We start from the raw sequence: 7843 nt of genomic DNA, 5'->3' as shown, positions 1-7843 counted from the left end.
ATGCAGATAGGCAGGACAGAGACATCAATCCAGATGACTCTTGGGGTACTGCAGCACTGCATGTTCAAGTGAGAACTTTACAGAGCCACCAAGTGTCCTTCACTTCTTACAGATATGGGTTGCTTCTACACCACAAGTGTTGTTTATCTCTCCTCTAATACAGGCAAGACCACAGCCAGGACTTTGTACAGAGATCAAGATATAAACTGATTGAGCCAAGCAAGTGTAGAGTGGTTACAACCAGCAGCCTCTCTACAATGCAGAGAGCTGGCCTGACATCAGGAACACAGACTTGGTCTTGTTTCAACCAAAAAGGAAGGGCAAACACCAAGATGTCACTTCTAACAACAGCAACCAACACTGCCAGCATCCTGAGGCACAATGTATCATAGCAGTCCATAAACCTGAACCTTACAATCACCCAAAAGCACCATTTCAGTGTGCTGGAAGTGCTCCCTCACCTTCCTGCCACCTAGCCAATGTGCTTTGAGGGGAGATTCAGGGATAAAAAGGAAAAATATAATGGCAGCTGCCTCTGAGACACCAAGACCAAGATTAAAGCATGCTATTGCTATACATAATTTACTAGAAATATACACAAATATACATAGAAACTTAAATTTTCCTAGGGAAGAGATTCAGTAAGTTCAAAGAGTGACTCCACAGATCCCAGTAAAAGCCTTCAGAAATGGACATGTAAAATAAGAACCTGGGGAAGGCCAAGCAGCTTCCTCTGCCTCAGCAGCATGTCCCACACAAGCCTGCCAGTTTGTGCCATATTGCCCATCACTAAATCTCCATTAGGAATGGCTGGCAGACTGGTCATCAGCTAGAACAGCCTAAACTTACCAGCTGGGAAACAGGAGTCCAAGGGGGGGGGGGGAGGGGAGGGGAAAGTACTTATTGAAGGTTGCAGATTGACCTACTCTAGTTTGCATAGCAAGGACCTCAGCTATAAAACAAATAACTACCTGCTAAATATAGCTAAGGAGCAGACTTTAATCACCAGGACAGGCTTCACACAGAGGGCTGACAGGAGCCACTGAGGCAGCATAGCACACACTGCATGACAGCCAAATATGAAGCTAGAAAGTCCCTTAAATGCATCTGCTGATGGAAGTGCCTCTCCAAATCTTCCATGAGAGGCCTCCTTCTCTACAGAGGTTTTCTCCCCAGGCAGGGCAGGCGCCGCACCCAGGGGACACGCTGGCAGGTCATGAATGGGAGTGTTTGCAAGGGATGGGAAAAGTGCTGCTTGTTTCAAGAGGCAGCTGCTTTTTGAGCCTGGATTTCAGGATTACTGAAAAGTTTCCAGCACTAATTGGCGGACACCGAATTTTTCAGAGCATGATGCAACAAAAATAAAGAGCAGGGAGGGAGGACTATGTCACAGGAAGAGAAAGAACAGAGCAGCCAGAGAAAGCCTTTGTTAGTGACTATGCCAGAAGTTGGTGCACTGGGTCAGAAGCCTTCCTCTGCCCCTACAGAGGATGTGCTGCAAGAGGAGTTCATGCTGCAAATGCAACTGCTGGTTTTGTCAATGAAACATCTTTGTATTGGTCCTTTGTGCAGGCAGACATACCAAGTGACAATGACAACAAATAAAACAAAGGCGAAGACACAGACTAGGCACTTCTAGCTGCAACACCAGTTCAGACTGAGCATGACTGTCCAGAGAAGCTGAAAAACTCCCTCACTGCAAAACTCCCTCACTGCTCACACTATTCTTTAAAAAAGAAAAATCTTCAAACCTCTGCTTTGAATGGCAGAGATGAAGAAGTTTCTAACCTGGGACTCATGGATCAGACGACCTCTTGAAGTTTCTGCACCCCCAAATTTTTTGTGAAGTCCTTTCGGTGTATAGCCAATATCCAGTCAGCCTTTACTACACAACAGAAGTTATTCTCCACAATAAAACAGGATTATTTTTGACCAAGAGCTCTGGCACAAACAGTACAATTTTATTTATGTCATCTTTCTAAAGGAATGGTCTGAGGGAGCACAGAGGGGGGGGGATTAAAAACACCAGAAAACAATGAAAGAGTTGCAAGATGCAAATATCCAACATCCACAGATTATTTCCTTCACAGACCTCAAAGGAGGTCAGAACTGCATCACCCAGTTTGTACCTGGGAGAAAGAGATAAGGAAGGGAAAGACTTTTCCCAGGATTACTCAAAAAACTGCATCAGAGATGAAGAGTTGCCTGAGTCTATCAGGCATCACTATTGCCCTGAATATCCAACACATCAAAGGACTTGGAAAGACTTTCTGAAATGTTTACTTTATAGACACAGAGTATAAATACTTCTCAAAAAGAATCATTTGGCTTTCCCAGGCAAAAATGGAGTTATCAAGGGAGTCAGCATCAGAGTTCAGAACATTAACTCTCAAAATAAACTAAACAAATTGAAGATTCCCTTTGTGCTTCAGCACAGATGGAATGGGGGGATGGGGACAGGGAGATGGGGATTCTGCTGCTGGTTCAGAACCCACAGAAGGGCATTTCACTGGTCTATGCCAGGTTTTGTTGTAACCATCTAGGTGGTTAAACACTAGCATAATAAAAACTAAAGCACTGAAAGTACCACCTAATTTCAGTACCAATTCAAGTCAGCATTGTATTTTATTCCATCATACTGAAGTGAAAAAAAAATTAAACTTTGACAACAAAATTTGACAGCGCTTGAGTTTATTTCTTCACACATCTTACTGAAACATCTGTGTCTGAAACAACCATGGCCCTTTCACAGACAGCTTCACTCATTTAGAAGGAGATAGAAGGAGCATGGGAATGATTTCCAAAAAGTCTGATGCAGAAATGTTGTAGGTTTGGGTTGTGGTTGGTTTGTGGTTTGAGTTTTTGTTGGTTGGTTTTTTTTTTAATGGGGTTTCTTGGAATTTTTTTTCCCCAGGAATAGCAGTAAGTATCAGTTTAAGGTGCCAAAGTCAGAATCACATGCAATGAAGTCATTTTTCCACTGGGAGCTACAGCAAGAGCTACTGCACAATAATGGTAAGAGCAAGAAATGAAATGAAACTGAGAAAAGGAAATTTGGTTTGTCCTGTTGAGCACTGCAGTTACACAAAGTACAAAAGACAAACAACACACAGGGTCCTCTCAGCAGAGCAGGGGAAATTGCTGAGAACATGGTGGTACTGCAGAGAGATACTGCACATCAATGCCCTGGCAGATTTCTGTGTTCCTCTGTCAGCATCAGCCACAGAGGACAGCATTCACACAGGATGGGAAGGATGGCTGCATGGAGCAGGCAGCATTAGGGTAGGACTCAGGAAGACCAAGATCAATTCCCTTCTCTAAGGGCTTCTGCAGTGACCTTGGACAGTTTGCATCCTCTATTCAGCAACCTACCTAATTTGATTGTTGTGCAAAACTGACCAGTAAAACAAAGCTCCAGTCTTGTTTGAGTCCAACATCACCAGAACCACCAGCCAAGGTGCTGTCCTTGAAGCAACAGCTTCAAAGAACTGAAAGAAGCTGAAATTCTACAGTAAATGTCATGAGAACAGCAATAAAAGAACAACAGCCTGAGATGGTTGGCTGTCTTTAACTCGTCAACAGAGCAGCAGAAAAAAATGCTTTCTTGTTTCATATCAGCAACTTCTTGGTCTATCTTGTACTCAAAACCCGTCAGGAGATGGAGGGAGAAGATAGTTACAGAAGATATTTATGAACAATAGGTATCTCTGCAAGTAAGTCCATACCAGTGTCTTAATACAGGTTAGCAACAACTCATGTTCAGGTCTAGCTACCTGTACCTGGGCTTTCCCAGAGCTTTAAAAGTCAGCACATAAACCTTGCCATGCGTTGCATACACTTTGCAAAGTGGTACTGACACCATGCAACTGGAGGGTGGAATTTGCTTTATATGTATTATCTCTTGTGCTCACCAGAATTATGACACTTCCTTCCCCAAAATTTATTCATTTCCCTGAGTTTCATGGACAGAGGAGGCATTTTGATGAATAAAAGCAGCAAGCCCGGTCAGGAGGTGGAATCTGTGCCCTTACCCATTTTAACCACCCAGTAACACAAGGGGAGAACTGCTTATGCATACCCATAAGCAGCCCCACCCCTTGACATTGGAGAATCCCCCTTTGGCTCTTTCTTCCTTTCTTCTGCCAGAGCAAAAGCACAAGTGGGGAGAAAGAGGAAATGGACCAGGAACTGCTACTTGCTGGAGTAAATTATGGCAGCCTCTGAGCTAGAGGTGGCAGGAAGCCAAGCAGAAGAGGAGAGTATACAAACCCTTGGCCTCAGTAGATAATCCAGTCCATACTTATCCAAAGAGCATCTCTGAAACACACAGGTTTTCCCTTAATTGAAGGCAGGCCCCACACACGAGTGCTCCTGGGATGACAGGCTGGTTCAAGCACAGCTTCTCTCTGACATGCCTGTAAGGACTGGTGTTAATATTTTAACTTGTGGCTTGTCTCAGAGCTGAGCCTTTGGAGTTTTGTACTCTCGGTGACTTCTGACAGGCACAGTGACATCCTTTCATGAGAACAGAGCTGTTTGATGCACACTCTTTCCTTCCTAGCCCTGGCAGGTGGTAACAGCAGGCAGGTAACTTCTTAAAATGCCAAATCTCAGACCCAAGTTTAGGAAGAGGAAGCTGCACCACGTGTAAAGCATAACCTCCCCAGCAATGACAGGGCAGGACTGATCCATGCTGATCAAAGGGGCACTGCTGGAGCACTGCTGGGCACAGAAATACTGCAGCAGAGGCTAAGGCCAACAGGCCTGGTTAGGCACCCTGGATATATCTTTGTCCATATACATAACAGTTCTTCTCAAAGTGCCAGTCACCCTCAAGCAAAGGCTTCTACTCAACAGTGAAGGATGAGCTGGTGAAACTTGACATCCATTCAAGCAGGATGAGTTTCTGAGACAAGGTTTTCAGGCCTACAAGACTGATGCTCAACAGAGCAGCAAATAACAGTCAGTGCTGACACAGTGCTTTGTCTCTCAGCACTTCCCAAAGGCTGTTGCAGCCTGCCTAGATACCCTGGAGATAACAACGCGTGCCTCTGCCTCCAGCCCTGGATGCTTCCCCAAACAGACCATTTGCTGCTTTGTACCAGGAGCTGCAATGGGCAGAGATCTGCTGGAGCTGCCCTCACGTGCACAACCTAAGCAGGATGTGACTGCCAGCTGCCTGACCCAGCTGGGCCTTCCTCAGCAGCTCCTTGCTACAGACAAAAAGAAACCATCAAATCCTGCAGTATAATGTCGATATCCAGATCATTAGAGAACAAAAATCCAGAGAGGAGACAGAGCCCAGCAAGCAGTCCAGGTTCCCAGAGACAAAAGAAAAATTTCCTCCCATTTCAACCCCAAAACTCACTTGGCACTGAGCAATCGATGCTGACACCCACTCTTATCTCCATCTTCCCAGCAGCAGCCCCCTGCTTCTCCAGCTGCTCCCAGTCAGGGCCATTTGCTGTGACCCAGGGAGGGCGTTCATCCCCAAACCATCACCTGGCTACGAGGTGCGGGCAGGGCAGGGCTGGAGCCCCCTGTGCCTGCAGGTCCCGGGCAGGGCTGGGTGTGTGCAGGTGGGTGGCTGTCGGGTGGGTGTGCCCCGGGCCGGGCAGCAGCCGAGCAGACCCCGCCGCCGCCCGCTCCCACCGCAGCTCCCTGTCCCAGTGCCAGAAGGGCACGCCGGGAGCTCCATCCCTCCCCACACCGAACGCACCCGCATCGTGAGGACGGGGCCGCTCCTCCTCCGAGCAAGGACAATGCTCTGCCGGGGTCGAGCCTCCTCCAACAAGGAGACGGAGCGGCGGATCGCGGCGCTGACAGCCCCCGCTCCCCACCTCCATTCATCCCCTCCTTTGTTACCGGCGCGGCGCGGGCTGGCAGAGGCGCTCCCCCGGTGCCCTCCCCAATCCCCCCCTCCTTACCTTCTGGCAGCCCGCCGGGGAGCGAAGCCGGAGCGTCCGCAGGCTGCAGCCCCTGGCAGGCGGCCGCCGATGCCACTCCCTGCGCGGCCGCGGCGGAGAGAGCCGAGCTGAGCTGAGCCGGGAAGGAGGGCTCTGGGCGGGCGGCCCGGATTGGCGGGGCCGGAGGAGGAGGATGAGGATGGCGGGGCCGGCAGCGCGGCTCCCGCCTCCCGGCCGCAGTACAGCCGGGCCCTGCGCCCCGTACGAACAAAGGGGCCGGGCCCGGGGCGGCCCCGCGCCGAAATCCTCCTGGTTGCCGAGCCCCGGCACCGCCGGAAGCCGGGTGGGAGGGTGGAAAGGCGGCGCGGAGGCTCCTCCTGGCAGCCCGCAGCCCTTAGCGCTCATGCCTTAAAAAATAAAGCAATAGCCATGAAGTTCATCTTTCCGCTCGGCTGGGGTGCGGCCTCCCTTCCCTGCGGCTCTGGGAAAAAGGAGCTCTCCCAGAACACCTGGATGTAGCGGGTAACGAGTGTGGTTGATGCGAGAAGGGGAGAAGGTGGCGATGCCTTCCTGGAGAAAGGGGACAGTGCCCTAATTGCCAGGGATTTTCTGGGAAATGCAGCAAAAAAAAAAAAAAAAAAAAGGCACCTGCAACATTGGAAACGTCTTCATTGAAAGGCAAGAACGGCAGGCAGAGATGATAACCATCACTGGTCCCTCTGCTGATAGCTCCCGCAGCTGTATCTGCACTGACATCAGGTGGAGATACAACCGCGCAGGGTGGTATCTACTGCTTGTGCCCCGAGATTGCATCTTCCATTCAGAGAGCGGTGGAAGAGCTTTGTGCAAGGGTCACAGCTCCATCCAATATGCTTCATTAGCTCCACTGACATCCTGCACCACCCAAGAGGCAGTGCAGGAGATTTTGCACATTAGACACTATGGAAGAAGGCCCCAGGCCGTGGAGTGAGTGAGGAGAGTCCCACCTGGCAACAGTCCAAAAATTTGTTGCTGTGGTTCTGCTCCACAGAAGATGCAGGCAGCAAAGCAGAGAAGAACAAGGCTGGGTTCTACTGAGCATTGTCCAGAATATGGGATTTGACAGCCCTGGCCTCTGCAAGACAATCCAGGCCCATGAGGCAGCCACAGGCATCCTCATTTTCCATCTTGCAGAAAGGGAAGCCAAAGAGAAGTGAAATGGCTGGTCCAAGTCAAAAATAGAAGCTGAAGCACCTGACTCTGACGCCTCTGCTTCAACTGTTAGTTCACTGATATTTTCCCTACATCCAAGCTCAAGGCATCGCTTTGCAGTTCTGGATGCAAGATTTTGTTTCTCCTCTAATCTACAGTTGCCTAGGGAGACAGTATGTCACCAGGAGAAGAGCTAGATGAGAAGGTGTCTACTGAATCAAGCCCTGGACTCCCACAGGAGATAGCTTCAGCCCTGGCTTGCCAGCTCTGCCAGTGTGTATCCTAATGTCTGACTTTCTTTCCTTATCAAAATAGGAGTGATGAAGGAGGTCCCTTCCAACCTAAAGCATTTGATTATTCTATTCTATTCTATTCTATTCTATTCTATTCTATTCTATTCTATTCTATTCTATTCTATTCTATTCTATTCTATTCTATTCTATTCTATTCCATTCTATTCTATTCCATTCTATTCTATTCCATTCTATTCTATTCCATTCTATTCTATTCCATTCTATTCTATTCCATTCTATTCTATTCCATTCCATTCCATTCCATTCCATTCCATTCCATTCCATTTCTACCTCTATTCTACTTCTCTTCTACTTCTGTTATTCTGTGGTAACCTCCCTTTACAAGCTCCAGAGAGACTAACAAGAAATGCTACACATAGCCATGCATAAATGTAAATGTAAAGCAGGTTTGGGGGAAAAAAATCCTCTTTGATGTTTTTAGGTGCTTCAGGG

This window comes from Indicator indicator, chromosome 30 (assembly GCF_027791375.1).
Source record: "Indicator indicator isolate 239-I01 chromosome 30, UM_Iind_1.1, whole genome shotgun sequence".
NCBI lineage: Eukaryota > Metazoa > Chordata > Aves > Piciformes > Indicatoridae > Indicator > Indicator indicator.
The sequence above is the reverse complement of the archived record's forward strand: the minus strand, read 5'-3'. Positions refer to the sequence as shown.